This window comes from Euprymna scolopes, chromosome 42 (assembly GCF_053919585.1).
Source record: "Euprymna scolopes isolate OS-2025 chromosome 42, ASM5391958v1, whole genome shotgun sequence".
NCBI classification, from domain to species: domain Eukaryota; kingdom Metazoa; phylum Mollusca; class Cephalopoda; order Sepiida; family Sepiolidae; genus Euprymna; species Euprymna scolopes.
The window spans coordinates 41,550,722-41,567,976 of record NC_136523.1 but is presented as its reverse complement, the minus strand read 5'-3'; the positions used below and the strand labels follow the sequence as shown (position 1 = coordinate 41,567,976).

The 17,255-nt window shown below is 32.5% G+C and overlaps 1 long non-coding RNA gene across 1 annotated transcript in view; it reads right to left on the bottom strand.

Moving 5' to 3' along the window:
* Window positions 1-17,255, bottom strand: part of LOC145267041 (uncharacterized) — a 689,166-nt gene that overhangs the window by 297,853 nt on the left and 374,058 nt on the right. The window contains exon 3 of the long non-coding RNA XR_013864812.1: window positions 8,467-8,506. This is a non-coding gene — a long non-coding RNA (uncharacterized LOC145267041). The remainder of the gene's footprint in view (window positions 1-8,466; window positions 8,507-17,255) is intronic.

Below are 17,255 nucleotides of genomic sequence, written 5' to 3'. Positions count from 1 at the left end.
TATCGTCGTTATTATTAATATTATTATTGATATTATTGTTATAAATATTATTATTATTATTAATAATATTTTTTAAATTAATATTAATATCGTTATTATTATTATCGTTACTATTATGAGATTATCATTATCATTATCGTAATTACTATTATATTTTTATTGATATTATTATTATCATTATTATTATAATATTATCATCATCGTTATTATTATTATTATTATTATTATTATTATTATTATTAATAATAATAATAGTATTATTACCATCGTTATTATTATTATAATATTATCATCATCGTTATTATTATTATATTATTATTATTATTAATAATAATAATAATAATAGTATTATTACCATCGTTATTATCATTATAATATTATTATAATCGTTATTATTATTATCGTTATTATCAATATTATTAATATTATAATTATCATCACCATCATTATTATTAATATTATTAACAACAACAACAACAATAATATTAATAATAATAATATCATCGTTATTTTGTTTATTGTTATCGTAAATATTATTAATATTATCATTATCAGCGTCATTATTAATTTTGTGATTATTATTTTATCATTATTATTATTATTATCATCATCATCATCATTATTATTATTATTATTATTATTAGTAGTAGTAGTAGTAATATCATCATCTTCGTTTATATCATTATTATCGTTATTAATATTATAATTATTATCGTTATTATTATTAATATTATTATTAGTATCGTTATGATTATTTTCGTTATTATTATTATTTACTCACGAAGATTAGTCAGACAAGCCATCATCAAACAACTTGTGGTGTTCTCTTAAATCTGAGTGACCTGAACCTCTTTCGATAGCCTTTGTAGATGAATTTGCGTTATAGCAACAACCGCTTACCATTGATTTTTCGTTAGCAGCGACCAGTGGTCTTGACTGGAATTGAGGTGGCAATAAGTCTGTCCAAAGTTACATTCTTTATTGCAATCAACCCACTGAGGTCTGGCTAGTGCTTTTACTCCGGGTCTTTTTATCCTTCTTGACCCCCTCCTTACTTATTTTGTGTGGCGCCAGTTTATCGTAATGATATTTACTCTGTGGTCAGCTGGAACAGAAAAGTCTACGATTTGATAGGACTTTTCTTTCTTGTTAATTATTACGCCACCCAGTCTTCTTACTTGGATGGATTTATCAGTTTGTATGTCGATGTCCCATAGGACTTTGTGATTCTCGTTTTCAAGTACTGTCGCCGGCTTATATTTGTACCATTTGTCTGTGCGTTCTAGATGCAGTTGTTTGCATAATTCCCAGTGCACTATCCTTCCCACTTGGTCGTTACTATTCTTGTATTTCTTTTGGGCCAGTTTGCTGCATTCACTTATTATATGGTTTATCGTCTCGTCTCTTTGTCTACAGAGTCTGCATTTGTTGTTTTCTTGTGTTTTGTCGATCTTTGCTTTGATGTGGTTGGTTCTTATCGAGTTGTCTTGTGCTGCACATATTAGGGATTCAGTTTCTCGGCTTATGTGTACTTTTCTCATCCATGCTCAAGTGTTTTCGTTATATTCGTCTTTCGTCATCCTTTATTTTCGATACGTTTATTTTATCATCATCGTTATTCTTCTTCTTCTTCTTCTTCTTCTTCTTCTTCTTCTTCTTCTTATTATTATTATTATTACTATTATTATTATTACTATTTTTATTATTATTACTATTATTATTATTATTACTATTATTATTATTATTACTATTATTATTATTATTATTACTATTGTTATTATTATTACTATTATTATTATTATTATTACTATTATTATTATTATTACTATTATTATTACTATTATTATTATTACTATTATTATTATTATTATTATTATTACTATTATTATTATTATTATTATTACTATTATTATTATTATTACTATTATTATTATTATTGGTTCACATGGAACTTTCGCACAAGTCAACAAACAATCTGATTGGAAAGCTGTGGTGTTCTCTGGAAGCTGAGTGACAACAAGTCTTCCCAGACGTCCAGTTCTCTCCACCTCCTTCGATAGCATTTGCAAATGAATTTGCATCATCGCAACAGCCTCTTACAATTGACTTCTCGCCGGCAGTGGCCATTGGTTTATACTAGAATTTGAGTGGCACTAAGCCACTATTATTATTATTATTATTATTATTATTATTATTATTATTATTATTATCATTATTATTATTGTTATTATTATTATTTTTATTATTATTATTATTATTATTATTATTATTATTGTTATTGTTATTAATGTTATTATTATTATTATTATTATTATTATTATTATTATTATTATTATTATTATTTCTTTGTGGTTTCTACCTACAGGGTGGTCAAAAAGTCAGGTAACATTTTAAAGAAAAACGATATTAGCAATACACGCATATTTAAGTACCATACATTGAAATATAAAATGAAACAAACATGAAACATGTTTATTTTGTTAATTGTCGTCCATTTCTCTCTATCAATCGCTGGAAGCGATCAACCACTGATTGTGTAACACGTGTAATCATGTCAGCTGATATCCGCGCAATCTCCTCTTCAATAAATAACTTTAAAGACGCTATTGTATCAGGCTTCTTGCCATAAACGCTATCCTTTACATAGCCCCAAAGCCAGAAATCAGGAGGGGTAGTTTATATATTACACTCAAATATTTAAACAAATAATATTAAACGAATAGAGATTATAATGGATCATATTGTTTTTTCTACCTTTAACATGTTACCTGACTTTTTGACCACCCTGTATATAAAAAACACTTGTAAATTTTTTTTTGTAATTTTTTATTTCCATACTTTGTGAACCAGGCGCGTACGCAGACCCCACAATTTTAATGAACCACTGTTCTGCCAGATCCAACCTACCCATTCCTGATCCTCGATACATCTTCAATCATTATATGTAATCAGTTTTTAAAAATAATCAACTATTTGTGACCAGACACAAACACACAGACGTTCAGCTTTATATCATACATATGTAGATTATATACATATTTATATATATATTAATATATGTATATATTAATATATATATATATATTAATATATATATATATATTAATATTAATATATATATATATATTAATATATATATATTAATATATATATATATTAATATATATATATTAATATATATATATATATTAATATATATATATTACTATATATATATTAATATATATATATATTAATATATATATATATTAATATATATATATATATATATATATATATATATATATATATATTAATATATATATATGTAGTTGGATTTTTTTTTCTTGAACCCCATGTCAATTTAGTTGACTTTAGATATTCAGCGTTTATCATAACACTTTTGCCGTTTTTAACAGGCAAGCCCTTTTAAAAATCAGAAAAAAAGGAAATTTTATGCGTCAGTCTGATTGAAACATTCCTTATTGTTTGAAGCGTTTTAGTTCCAATGGGAATCACGTTCGCTTCTTTATATTTCTATAATCAAACTAATTTCAATTTCAGATTTAAAATGGCTTTCATTTTATTTCTCGCGCACGCGTGTATGAAAAAATGGCAGCCTATGTCAATGATAGAGCAAGATCTTTTGTTTTTGTTCAGAATTATTTAAGGTTTGGAATATTTAAGGGCTTTATTTTCTCTCGTTTTTTAATTTTCTAAGAGCTTTATTTTTGTGGGGATGGGACATCCTTCCAGATGCCAACCAGTCACTCACTATTTCACTCCCTCCAACCAAGAGAACTTGGTAAAAATTCTATCCGTCCCTTTGAGTGTAATTGTTTGTATTTGTCTTGCACTTGGTTCACTGGGTATATTCGACAGGTAGGTTTTATATTCTTTTTTATAAATCCGGTTACTCCTATAATTACTGGAATCGGTTTGTATGCGCATGCGCCAAAGCTTGATATTGTTGTTTTATAATGTATTTTAAAATTTTTTTAACTACCGTGGAATTTCAGCATCATTTTTTTATATAACTTATATATCACCACTTACCAAGGCCCAGAGGTCACTCGAGGATAAGGGTTAAAGAATGTGCAGTAGTCAATTGAACAATATAGTAATTGTTAGTAATGGAAATTCGATAAATTTGTTAAAGTAAGTGGAACGGCTCATCAAGAACTTGTTTACGTTGGACTTGAAGACAACTATATTGTAGTCAGCTGAAAAGCAGAAAAACGGGAGACAGTTCCACAGGGCTGCAGTTCTAAGAAATAAACTTTGTTCATGGAATCTACATTTAGGTTTAGGCACAGATAAAGAGTGGGGTTCTACTAGTTATATTATTATTGTTGTTGTTACTTGCATCAAGAGATTAATAAGATGTTAGAAAGAAACTTTGTTCATGTAACAAAACAAAAAGAAACGTGTCGCCTTTGTTGTTCTGTCACATTTTCATCGATAACCGCGTAGAATAAAATGGACGTATCTGAAGTGTCGCCATTTTTGGCGTTTTCTTTCTCCTTTCCCGCGTTTTGCTGAACGACGAAAGTAAAATGACTGATTTCGTATCATCGAGTGCGCATGATGGTCTTTTTAAGGCGAGCAGATCATTGGTCGAGTGCGCCAGGTAAAGGTTACGCTTAATGAGTCGGGTTGGATAGACAGGCCGTAAATACCAGTAAACAGACACACGGCGTTCTTCAGAAAATGTCAAAACGCCAGTACCTATTAACGCTTTCTTCAGGGAATTCGCATCGACAAGTGCCTGAACAAACACACACACACACACACACACACACACACACACACACACACACACACACACACTCACGCGCGTGTGTGTATATATATATATCTGTGGAAATATAATTTATTTCCTTATAATATATACTAATCCTTATTTAAGAAGCTCAATGTAATTACAGAGCAATTTAGCGAATGAATGACAACAGTCTATATTCCAAAGTTCATGATGTTGACCATTTTATAATTTATTCCTTTAATTCAGTTGACATTTACAATTCTTGACAGTATCTGTTTCGTAGCGCAACATCAATTACTTAACTATTATATCAATCAGTGAATTTATTTTGCCCTTAACTCATCAGAAGAAATAGCAACAACCATTCTGCCAAAAGGAAATAAAGTGCGTTTTGACATGCTTAAAATCCGAAAATTGGAAGACAAGCTGTAAATATCTTATCGTTTGCTTGCATTACGCCATTATGAATTTTAGAAATAAAGTCACTAAACCCATCTACTCGTACTAACAAGTTCAATCGATTTACGAAACAGATACTGTCAAGAATTGTAAATGTCAACTGAATTAAAGGAGTAAATTATAAGATGGTCAACATCATGAACTTTGGAATATCGACTTTTTGTCATCCATTCACTATAGTAATATATATATATATATATATATATATATATATATATATGATTATTAAAGAGTGCTCAATGGAGGACAGAGCTGGTATATAGTCTGTTTATTATACAAATATTATTGGCTACATATGTGCATACATGTTTCAGTGTGATCCAAATTCAAAGAGACCACTTCACCAGACCCCACCCCCAAAAAAAGAATCGACATTATTTTTTTGTCTGATGAAGTGGTCTCTTTTAATTGGGATTCCACTTAACCATGTATGCACATATGTGAAAAAAAAGAAAACGGAATAGAGTTTCAAAGGCGTGAAGTTCTAAGAAAGAAACTTTGTTCATGGAATCTACTAATCTAGTAGGGTTTCGCTGTTTCACAGCTTATCAGTGCGAAAGGCAACGCTCCTCACCATTACGCTACTCGGCTGCTGCTGCTGTGCAGGTAGTGAATTAACGATGTTTTGACATCGTCCAAATGCCGAAGCTCGATTTGTTTACAAAAAGAACATCGCTTAATACGCTAATGGCAAGTTGTATATCTATCGATCTATCTATATATGATATATATATAGTAATCAGCATACAGTACTGTTTCGCTGTATCACAGCTCATCAGTGCGGCTAAACAAGCAACTACCTCAAGCTAGGATCGAAACCCGACCGCCTGTGAGACAATCAAGGCTTTGAACCATTATGCTAAATCGGCAGTGCCGTGCTGTGCGGGTAGTGAATTAACAATGTTTTTATATCGTCTTAATACCTACGCTCGATTTGTTATTCAGCCACTCTGATGAGTCGTAGGCGACGAAACACGTGTTAGTGGATAATTATATTTTAAAAACAATATATATGCTGCTCCTCATTTGGAGGTACCAAATTGGTCAAAGGGAAAATCATCCCAACTCCCATTTAGGTGAAAATGCACTTTCGCATAAATAATTGAATTCATTCAAAAAGTACCGCTACCAAAAACAAAAAATAACATCTAGATAAAAAATCGCGATACCTACCAGTCGGATGTTCTTTTCATCTTCTTAGCATAGGGTCCAGATTTCGAATCTCGATAGATTCCGCCACTCTAATAAGTCGTGCCAGTGGATAATTATATTTTAAAAACTATACATATATATATATATATATATATATATATATATATATATATATATATATATATATATATATATATATATATCAAATGATCTTGTAACGGGTGTTGTAACCCAACATCCGATTTACGACTTCCAATTGCGCATGCGTACATAAACATAAACCCATAACAGCATAAACAAATAAACACAAATCGCTGGATCGGTTTCGTTCGGACAAATGGACGTCCTCAGAAAACGAATATCTTAAATTTATTGAATAAAAAACTTCAAGATATGGGAAGCAAACGGAAAACGTGATTACAAATAATACGTATAATCATCGACCTGTTTCATATATGCGATATATAGTATACTAAATAATCAACGCGACAATAAAACGTAGTATTTTACTGTGTACGATTCAGCGTCCCGATTTTTTTCGTGTTTAAATTATACAAATAAACAATTGTTAACACTTTCTACTTTTTTTACATCGTTTATTTACGTATTATGTTTAAGTTATTTTAACACAATTTTTCTTACAAATAAATCTACTTGAACCCGTTAACAGCCATAAGAGCATTTTACAACGTTAATTTACACACCGCCTTCCCTTTTATAATTTATTCCTTATTTTTTAAACACCTTTCTAAAAAACATTCATACATTTTCTTCTACATTACCAACATAAATAAATAATCCCGAAAATATGTTTTTTAAAATTGCCTTACAAATAAATAATCAACGCGACAATAAAACGTATTGTTTTACAGTGTACGTTTTCAGTGTCCCAATTGTTTTTTTTGCGTTTAAATTAAAAGATATATCAAAATTTGAATTCAACTGTAAGTATCATGGTATCTGTTCAGTACATATTTACCTATAAGTATGGAAAACCACTTATAATTCAATGGCTGTAAGTTTTTTTTTTTTCAAAAAATAAACAATTATAAAATTATAAAAAATAAACAATTATAAACTCATAAAAATCGATCTATATATTTTTTTCAGTTTAATATACTTTCATAGAAATGTTTCTGTTTGTCACAAAAACTATTTTCCTTACGTCACAAGTGTCACGCTTATACATTAATTCCATAGATAATATAAGACACTGACCCAACGGGTCACGGGTAGTCTCGTCTAGTATATATATATATATATATATATATATATATATATATATATATATATATATATAATCATCGACCTGTTTCATATATCCGATATATATTATACTAAATAATCAACGCGACAATAAAACGTATTATTTTACTGTGCACGATTTCAGTGTCCCATTTTTTTCGCGTTTAAATTATACAAATAAACAATTGTTATCACTTTCTACTTTTTCACATCGTTTATTTACGTATTACGTTTAAGTTATTTTAACACAATTTTTCTTACAAATAAATCTACTTGAACACGTTGACAGCCACACACACACACACACACACACATATATATATATATATATATATATATATATATATATATATATACTATCAGGGGTGCGGCGGCTTTGCTCGTGGGTAAAATATATTTTAATTTGTCCAGATTCCGTATATATTATTATAGAGTCGTGATTTCAAAAGTATTTAAGTGCCATCAGCTAGAATCGAAACCGAAACTGTAGCATTCAAAGCTGGTGACGTTACCACTGTACCAACGTGACACGCATACAAATCAATTAAAAATTGAAAAGTTAAAAATAAACTAAGATAAATGTACAAAATGTTTAACGACTTTTTTCAATTTTTTGGACTCCTTAAAAATAACCGGCTAAAAGACCCACAAAAGAACCACCCGTAAAAATCCAATCCTTTTAGGCCCCTAGCATCGTTTTGCGACTTTTAGTTTTTGAGACGATAGAGTTTGATAATAATGAGACAGACAGCGAGACAGTCAGACAGACAGACAAACCGACAGACGGACCGACAGACAGACATATAGTCGTTTATATGTTAGATAAAGAGATAGATAAATGTTAAAAAAAAATATTGTATTCTTACCTTAGACAAATGAGTCCATTATTCAGATTTCAGAAAGAACCTGTTAAAAATAGATAAAATACAATTAGTATTTATTCCTCAAATTTGGAAAATTATTTCATTGATACAAGATAATAAGAGAATCTTTCTTAGAACTGTACACCTGTGGAACTCTCTTCAATTTACCTGCTTTTCAGCTGACTACAATATGGCCGTCTTCAAGTCCAATGTAAACAAGTTCTTGGCGAGCCGTTCTCCTTAAGTAATCCAATTTACCAAATTTACACTTCTAGCGATTACTATGATATTGTCCCTTTGACCACTGTACACTCTTTAACCCTTATCCTTGAGTGGCCTACGGGCCTTGATAAGTGGTGACTCCTTTGTAAAAAAAAACATTTCTTACGTGATTTCCACGTTTTCAAATGTCAAATTATTCACTTAATGGCTTTTCTTGCCCTGACAAGGTAAAAAATTTACTGCAAAATCTTGTTGTCAATTGACGTTTCTCTTCCTTCCCATTTCTTTCGCATCGCAGTTATTCTCTACTCTACCTTTATTTTCACGGATTGTTCTCGACTGAGCTCTAATCTATGATTCTCCCACCTTTTTCTGTAACACATTCACAAGAAAGAACCCGTCTAACTACAAGCAATATAAATAGTTCCTTTCTCTCTCTCTCACTCTCTTTCTCTCTCTCTTTCTATAAAAAAACTAAGTGTACGGTTATTTTCACGGATTGTTCTCGACTGAGCTCTAATCTATGATTCTCCCACCTTTTCTGCAACACATTCACAAGAAAGAACCCGTCAAGCTACAAGCAATATAAACAGTTCCTTTCTCTCTCTCTCTCTCTCCCTCTTAAAAACTGAATTTATCTTCCATGAGCAAAGTTTATTGTCTAGAACTGCCTACATATGGAACAAAACACCGTAGAGCTGTTTCCCAGCTTACTACAAGTCCAATGTAAATAAATTATGTGCAATCCTTATCACTATTACCAAACATCATGGTGTTGTCTCATCACTGATATTTACGAGGTTCCTTCAATAAGTTTCCAGACTTTTTTTTTCGTATGGGTAGTTTTATCGATAGTACACGCATGGAACTCTAGTCCCCTTCAAAGTAATCTCCCCCGGCTGCAATGCATTTGTTGTACCGTTCCAACAACTTTTGAAAGTCCTGTTGTGTGAGTGTGTCAATGATCGTTACAGCCACTTTCATCTTATAACGATAGGCTGTAAGGTTTTCCTTGAGCTTAGAGATTAACTAAAAGTCACAGGGGGCGAGGCCTGGACTATAGGGAGGGTGAGGAACTTTCTTGATGTATATCTTTGTCAAATAGTGTGTGAAAATTATGGAGGTCTCTAATCATACTTGGGACAAACTTTACGCAAATCTTCCGCATATTCAGTTCCTCGCAAATAATTATGTACAGTTCCCACACTGACAGCAAAATGTGCGCGTATTGTCTTTATAAACACACAACGGTCCTTATCCATGCGTGAAAACCAGTGGAAAACAAACCGAATTTAACGTATATTTCCGCATGCATACGACAACAGTTTAAGTAAACTTACGCCAGCCAAGTTCCAACTTTAAAAAATAATTTTGTTTCTTTTCGCGGCTATTTTTACCAACTCATGTAACAACTCATAACAGAACGCCTCGGAGGAGATGTACCTTGAAAAAATGGAAATGGACAGACAAACAGACATATTGGGTTTTATAAATCATATCTGTACTAGCTGCACTCTCGGCGTTGCCCAGTCCTACAATACGCTTAAACATGATATTTTATTTTATGCAAATTGCGTATGTATTATTATAGAATCAGGCCTCTATTGATTATTATATATTACGAGGAATAATTGCTCGTTGGACTAATTCGTAAAAAAATAAAAAAATAAATAAATAAATGAAATAAATAAATAAATAAATAATGATAATGTCGTTTATCAATTTCCGTTTGTATTTGTTTACAATACCTCGTCAGCTGATATTTGGGATTGACGATCTTAAAAATAGTTTTTCTTCTCTTATTGATGAATTAAAAAAAAATACAGGGAAATATTTTACGTTCACCCGGTCAAGGTAAAACCGGTGTACCGTAAAATATTCCCCTACAGATTCTATTTTTCTATAAAATAAGAAAGACTATTTTTAGGATCGGTGTTTTCGATTTTCGATACTTATCGGATGAATTTATGTACAAAACATATCTAAGAACACTGCCAGACATATAAATTACCTTTGTGTGAAATTTGCAACAGATAGGCTCAGCCGTTTCGGAACCTATGAGGAAGGAACTCACACATCCAAAGTGAGTTTTATATAATATAGAGATACGCGTGTATATATATATATATATATATATATATATATATATATATATATATATATATATATATATATATATAATTTGAGGTTGCTATTTTTGAATTATGTTTTCGGAAATAAGGGTTGTTACCCGATGAGGTCTCTAGTTGGTAAATACTGGTAGACCGAAACATGCTCATAACTGTGTAGCAACAAACTACTGCTTATATATATATATATATATATATATATATATATATATATATATATATATATATATACTAGCAGAAGTACGCGTCGTTGACTGGGTTAAAAAACAGCCTACAGAAAATGAACTGTGATTGATGAAAGTATGATAGGTTATGAAAAAGAAGGGGGTTGTAAAGAGATAGATTTTGATACTCAAAAATTTTACCCTAAGCAAAATATGATGAAAGTAAAGATAATTTTCGCGAAAATATATTTTTTTATATCAACTTTGTTTCTATTCGTAGCCAAGAGTGACCAACAAAATGATGTTTCCTTACAAAGAGAAAATGTTATATATATATATAATAATATAAATATACAAGAAATAAATGTTACCATAGTCAATAAAAGTTACTTTTATGGTAGAAAAGTTCATTGGTTTGTATTTTCAAGTAGTTTGTAAAAAAAAATTTTTTTTTAATTCACGAACCGGTTTAAAAAAAATCAAAATGGCAGCAACTTTGAAATGGAGAGCCCCATGAAGAAGAAACTTATGCGCACACATTTAGTAAAGATATGTGCACATATAATGAGAACAATCGAAATAGTCTTCCGACGAAATATGGCATCAAAAAAGAACAAACCGAGCTATTTGTTCATCAACGTTTCGTTTTTATTTTATTCATACAGAGGAAGTCTCGAAATAAAGCCGAAACATTAATGAACACATTACTCGGTTTGTTTCTTTCTATTCCTCTATATGCACACACACCAAGTACGTCCAAGGATGGAATACTGTTGCCATATCTGGGCAGGAGCTGCTAAAAACAGCCTATCCTGCCTTGACAGAGTACAAAATAGACTTCGTGGCTTAGTGGGGGATGCCCTTTTCTCTACCCTGCAACCTCTCTCCCACAGAATAGACGTTGCGAGCCTATCCTTGTTTTATCATTATTTCCATGGCAGGTGCTCGTCTGAACTCACTGTGAAAAATTTCTCCCACTCTATATCTGTGCCTAAATCAAAACGCGGATTCCATGAACAAAGCTTCTTTCTTAGAACTGCACGCCTATGGAACTCTGTTCCGTCTGCCTGCTTCCCACCGGACTACAACTTGGATGTCTTCAAGTCCAACGTTAACAAATTCCTAATGAACCGCCCCCTTAAGTAAACACTTCATCAAATCTCCACACTAACGTAATGTACTTGCAATAACCCTTATCCCTGAGTGGCTTCCGGGCCTTGATAATGGTGATCACTGTGTAAAAAGAAAAATATGCACACATGAATATGCACACATGTATACGCAAACGTTTTAGTGATATAACAAATATGGCATGGGAGTTAAATGAAACTATTTTGGATTAAAATTTTTCAAATAAAATAAACAGAAAATATAAAAGTCTGGAATATTTACAAAAGAAATCCGCCATAAGTACATTTCGACACGAAACATTTCTTTAAAAAATAATTTTTATGTATTTTTATTGGAAGATTTTAATAGGTTGTTGCACTTACGGAATTACACTTTTTGTTTTTTCGTTACACGTTAATCGTAACTTTTACACCTGGACGAAGGTCTTTAGTGTTTTTGAAAACGTGCTTTTGTTCGTGATGAAGCAATCAAACTCTACATTTGGGAAGATTGTATTAAGTGAAATTCATTTGACCCCCATCATCTGCATTAGAGTTGTCGTCATCATAATCACCACTATCATTATCCTCCTCCTCATCATCATCGTCATCATTATTGTTATCATCATCACCAACATCAACCACCAGGTCACCATCAGCACCATCCTCCTCCTCCTCCTCCTCCTCCTCCTCCTCCTCCTCCTCATCATCATCATCATCATCATCATCATAATAATCATCATCATCTTAATCGTCGTCATCATCATCATCTCTATCGATTGCCATTATTATTATCATCATCATCATCACTATTGTTATCATCATCGTCGTTGTAATCATCATCATAATCATCATCATCATCATCATCATCATCTCCCTTCCACCACCACCACCACCACCACCACCATCATCATCATAATCATCATCATCATCGTCGTCATCATCATCATCATCACCATCATAATCATTATCATCATAACCGTCATCACCATTGTCATTATCATCATCACTTTCGCCACCATTATTTTCGTCGGCATCATCACGATCATTTTTTTTTTTTTTTTTTATTACATTTTCACCCCAAACAAGGCACATTGCCACTTTGATGTAGGGGGCTACTATCAGGGGAAACATCTACTGGGGTACTATGTAGGGATTAGGGCAGCGAGATCATCAACACCAATACCATCATCATGAACACCACAATCATCATCATCATCATCATCATCGTCTTTATGCTAATACTGGATCCAGTATATATATATATATATATATATATATATATATATATGTGTGTGTGTGTGTGTGTGTGTGTGTTTGTCTTCATTAATCATTGTTTGGAAGAAAAACACATATCGCAACATTTCACAATACTCCTTATATCTCAACATATCAATACTGAATCCATTTGTTGTGTGTGATGGCAGTTTCCTTACCTATGTATGGCTGATGCGCTGTTCTGATAGTCCTAGGAGGTTCACCTTGGCCCACGACAACTACGATAACACGGGCTTATAATGGTTTATACACCCGTCAAAAAAAGGAAGTTCGACAAAACAATCGAGTGTAGCAGATCGACAAACAAATGGAATATTCATAAAGTGAAATTCCATCCCCACGTTGTTACAAGCCGACCTTTAACACCTTGGGAATAGAATTTCTTTTCACCAAACGAACGCACCAGGTTCATTATGTACAACGTTAACTTTCTGTTGTAAACATCGGATGGAAATCACATCTGACGAGTTGATGAGAAAGAAAATCGCAATGAAAACATACAACATAAAATTGTCATCCCATAAACGAAACGGCTGTAATCAAGAGATCCAAGATAAAATAAACAGAAAAAATGTAAGTCTTTGAATTTCAACAAAATTTTGTACTATATTTGCTCTGCACCTATAAAATACATGCATTGAGCTTAACTAAAAATGAATTCATTTTTTATCATAATAGTCTAAATCCGTTAAATGAAAACCGTATACATTGAAATTAACAATATTTAAAAAATAAACATATATATATATATATGTGTGTGTGTGTGTGTGTGTGTGTGTGTGTGTGTGTGTGTGACAGAGAGAGAGAGAGAGGGGGAGGGAGAGAGAACACAAGAAAGAGAAAGGTAGAGATTGTTACAAAAGTAGTGAGAGGAGGATAGAAAGATAGATAGATAGATAGAGAGAGAGAGAGAAAGAGAGGGAGATAGAAAGAGAGAAAGTGAGAAATAGAATGAGAGAAAATACGAGAAAGAAAGAGAGAGAGAGAGAAAGAGAGAGAGAGAGAGAGAGAGAGAGAGAGAGAGAGACAATCCAATCAAATATCGTGTTGACATGTCGCTTCAGCTTCGAGGTGAATCTTCCTGACAAGGCAAGTTTTTATCACATGACTAAGATAAGCTTTGGATATTTTTGTCCTTTTTTTCCCCCCTGAACGTCTTTTATGGATTTCCTATAAGACCAATCATATCACGACAAAAGATAAAGAAACGTCGCTTGTAGAGCCGTCGGATGACAAGCAAGGACACATAGATAGAGATTTAGAAATAGTAAGGCAGACAAAATTATATATATATATATATATATATATATATATATGAATACATATATATATACATATATATATACATTATATCCATATATATATATATATACATATACATATGTATGTACATATATATGTTGTTTAAAACATATGTATGTACGTATATATGTTGTTTTTATTTTACGGCATATCAAACCTTTTCAGGTTATTTAATGCCGAATCCAGTGATTTTGAAGAACAATTTTTTAATAGAATATTTCAAGTCGGTTTCTAATAGAATATTTCAAGTCGGCATAGTTGGGACCATAACAAGTACTACCACTCCGGGTCAGAGTGGACCTGGGAGCAATGGCAATTAAAGGGTGGCTCCACACTCCCCAAAACCCAAAAGCTGGCGTCTCACCATCGGATATAGTTTAAAATCATATCCAGGGGTTAGCAGTAATACAAAAAAGTTGGTTCTACACATATTCACCAGCATTCTAAAAGCTATTTTGCAAAGGGTTTTATGACGTACCTCAGCTTCTTACGCACGCTCAAAACAGGTGTTGCTTTCTTAGAGTATCATACTGTCAATATCTCCAACATAGAGAACTTTCAGGTCGTGGATGCATACATTCAGTTATCATAACGATTATATTTAAAATCCCCTCTAATCCATTCGGGCGGAATAAAAAATAAGTGGTATTTTTTTACATGGATAATAAAAAAATATATTCTGTTGTATAGTGATTTATTGATCTATTTAAAACAAGCGAATTCAAGTAGTGTGTGGAGTTATGAATGCTTTTTATGCAAGGCATTTCGAAGGCTAAATCTCATTGTTTTTCTGCCTTTGAAGATTGTAACGCTGGGCAGGGGTGGGCAGCCAAATCAGCTGCCAACATTGTCCTGCTTTTTATTGAAACCAACCGAGAGCTCTTTTTGGTATCCTCGTTGTTCCCTTAAGTGCAATTGTCCTGATGTCTTTTGCATTTGTTCACCAGGAATATTAGTTAGGTAGGACTTAAGGTTCTTATTCATAATCCCTGTGACACCTATGATAACTGGTATGATTGATATCACCCTAAGATTCCAGTTTCTTTTTATATCATACCTTGATATTTGGTCTGTTTCTAACTTTCAGCCCTGTTCAGACCTCCATCATTAGGGACACTCACTTCAACCAAGGTTGCAACTCTCTCTGACTTATTCCATAGAACAATGTCAGGTTTGACAGCAGCATTTTCAAGGTAGATGACCGTAGAGATTAGATAAGCGCAATGTATGATATATAAGCCATTTCCAACTGTTCTTTCAGGTTGATATTCCCAGGAATGTTTGCTACATTGGATATTTAATTTTTACAGATGGTCCGGTGGATGTACTTACATACCCCATTATGCCTCGCTGTGTAGTAGCCATTCCCTAAAAGAACCTTGCAACTTGATGTTAGATGACTTACACTTTCAAATTCCGCGTGGCAGAAGTTACATTTGTTGTCATTAGTGAGAGGTGCCATAAGGGAGCTGCGAGGTAAAAAGTCGAACAGTAAGCATATTTGGGTATCTTGTATATGAGTACACAATGAAGGGAAGAGGGTTGTCCAGGGCTTATATGATAATTATAGTAATTTAATTATGTTTGAAATGAGATTTAGTAGGATTGGGTGATAGAGGATGGAATACGCTTTAAGTTACTATATGTTATGTTATTTCATAGATTAATTAATTAACTTATTGATTTCAAACTCTCTCTACCTATATATATATATATATATATATATATATATATATATATATATATATATATATAGCTTAGTGAGTCAGAAACAGAGATGCGTCATTAAATTTCTCTATGCAGAGAAAAAATTTAAACGATCACCCTCGAGCGAACTCAGCTGAACGTTTAAGAAGCCAATAAAGTTTATGGCAGCAATTAAGAGATGTGTCCGTCGATTTCAGAGTCGCAACAGAGATGGGAACGACAAAGCGCACCTCGGACGTTTGCAACCGATGTGTCGAAAGACGTTAGCAAAAGTACATTGAGAATGCTGGTGACTATGTAGTAAAAATATATTCTGGCGCACAAAAGGTCGTTCGTTTTATAATGGTACCACTTGCGTCTCCATAGCTCTTTAACATTATAGTTTTTGAGTTAGAAAATATTGGAGGCCTTAATTTAGGAACGCCCCTCCTATTTGAATTGTTCAGACTATTGTTCTTATCTTTATTTTCACAATGGTTTGATCGTTATAACCTCCGACCTTCTTCAGGTGTATCTTGTCAAACTCGGAAATCTTTCTGTCGCACGTGGGAATGGCGCACTCAAAAATAACTTTGAGCGTTTTTATATCTTTCACGACTACACGTGTTAGATAAACACTGGGCAACGCCGGGTTGAAAGCATTTGTTTTGTTATCTATCTATCTATCTATCTATCTATTTGTCTGCCTGTCCGTCTGTCTTCTATCTGTCTGTCGGAGTATACAACAGAGTAAATCGTGCGAAACAATAAGTCAAGCAAGAGAAGAACGGTCTGCAAACAAAATAAATAAAAATAGAAAGAAAGAGGCGAGAAAGAGAAAAAAAGAGAGATCGAAATAGAGGGAGAGAAAAGAGAAAGAGAGAAGGCGAGGAAGAGAAAGA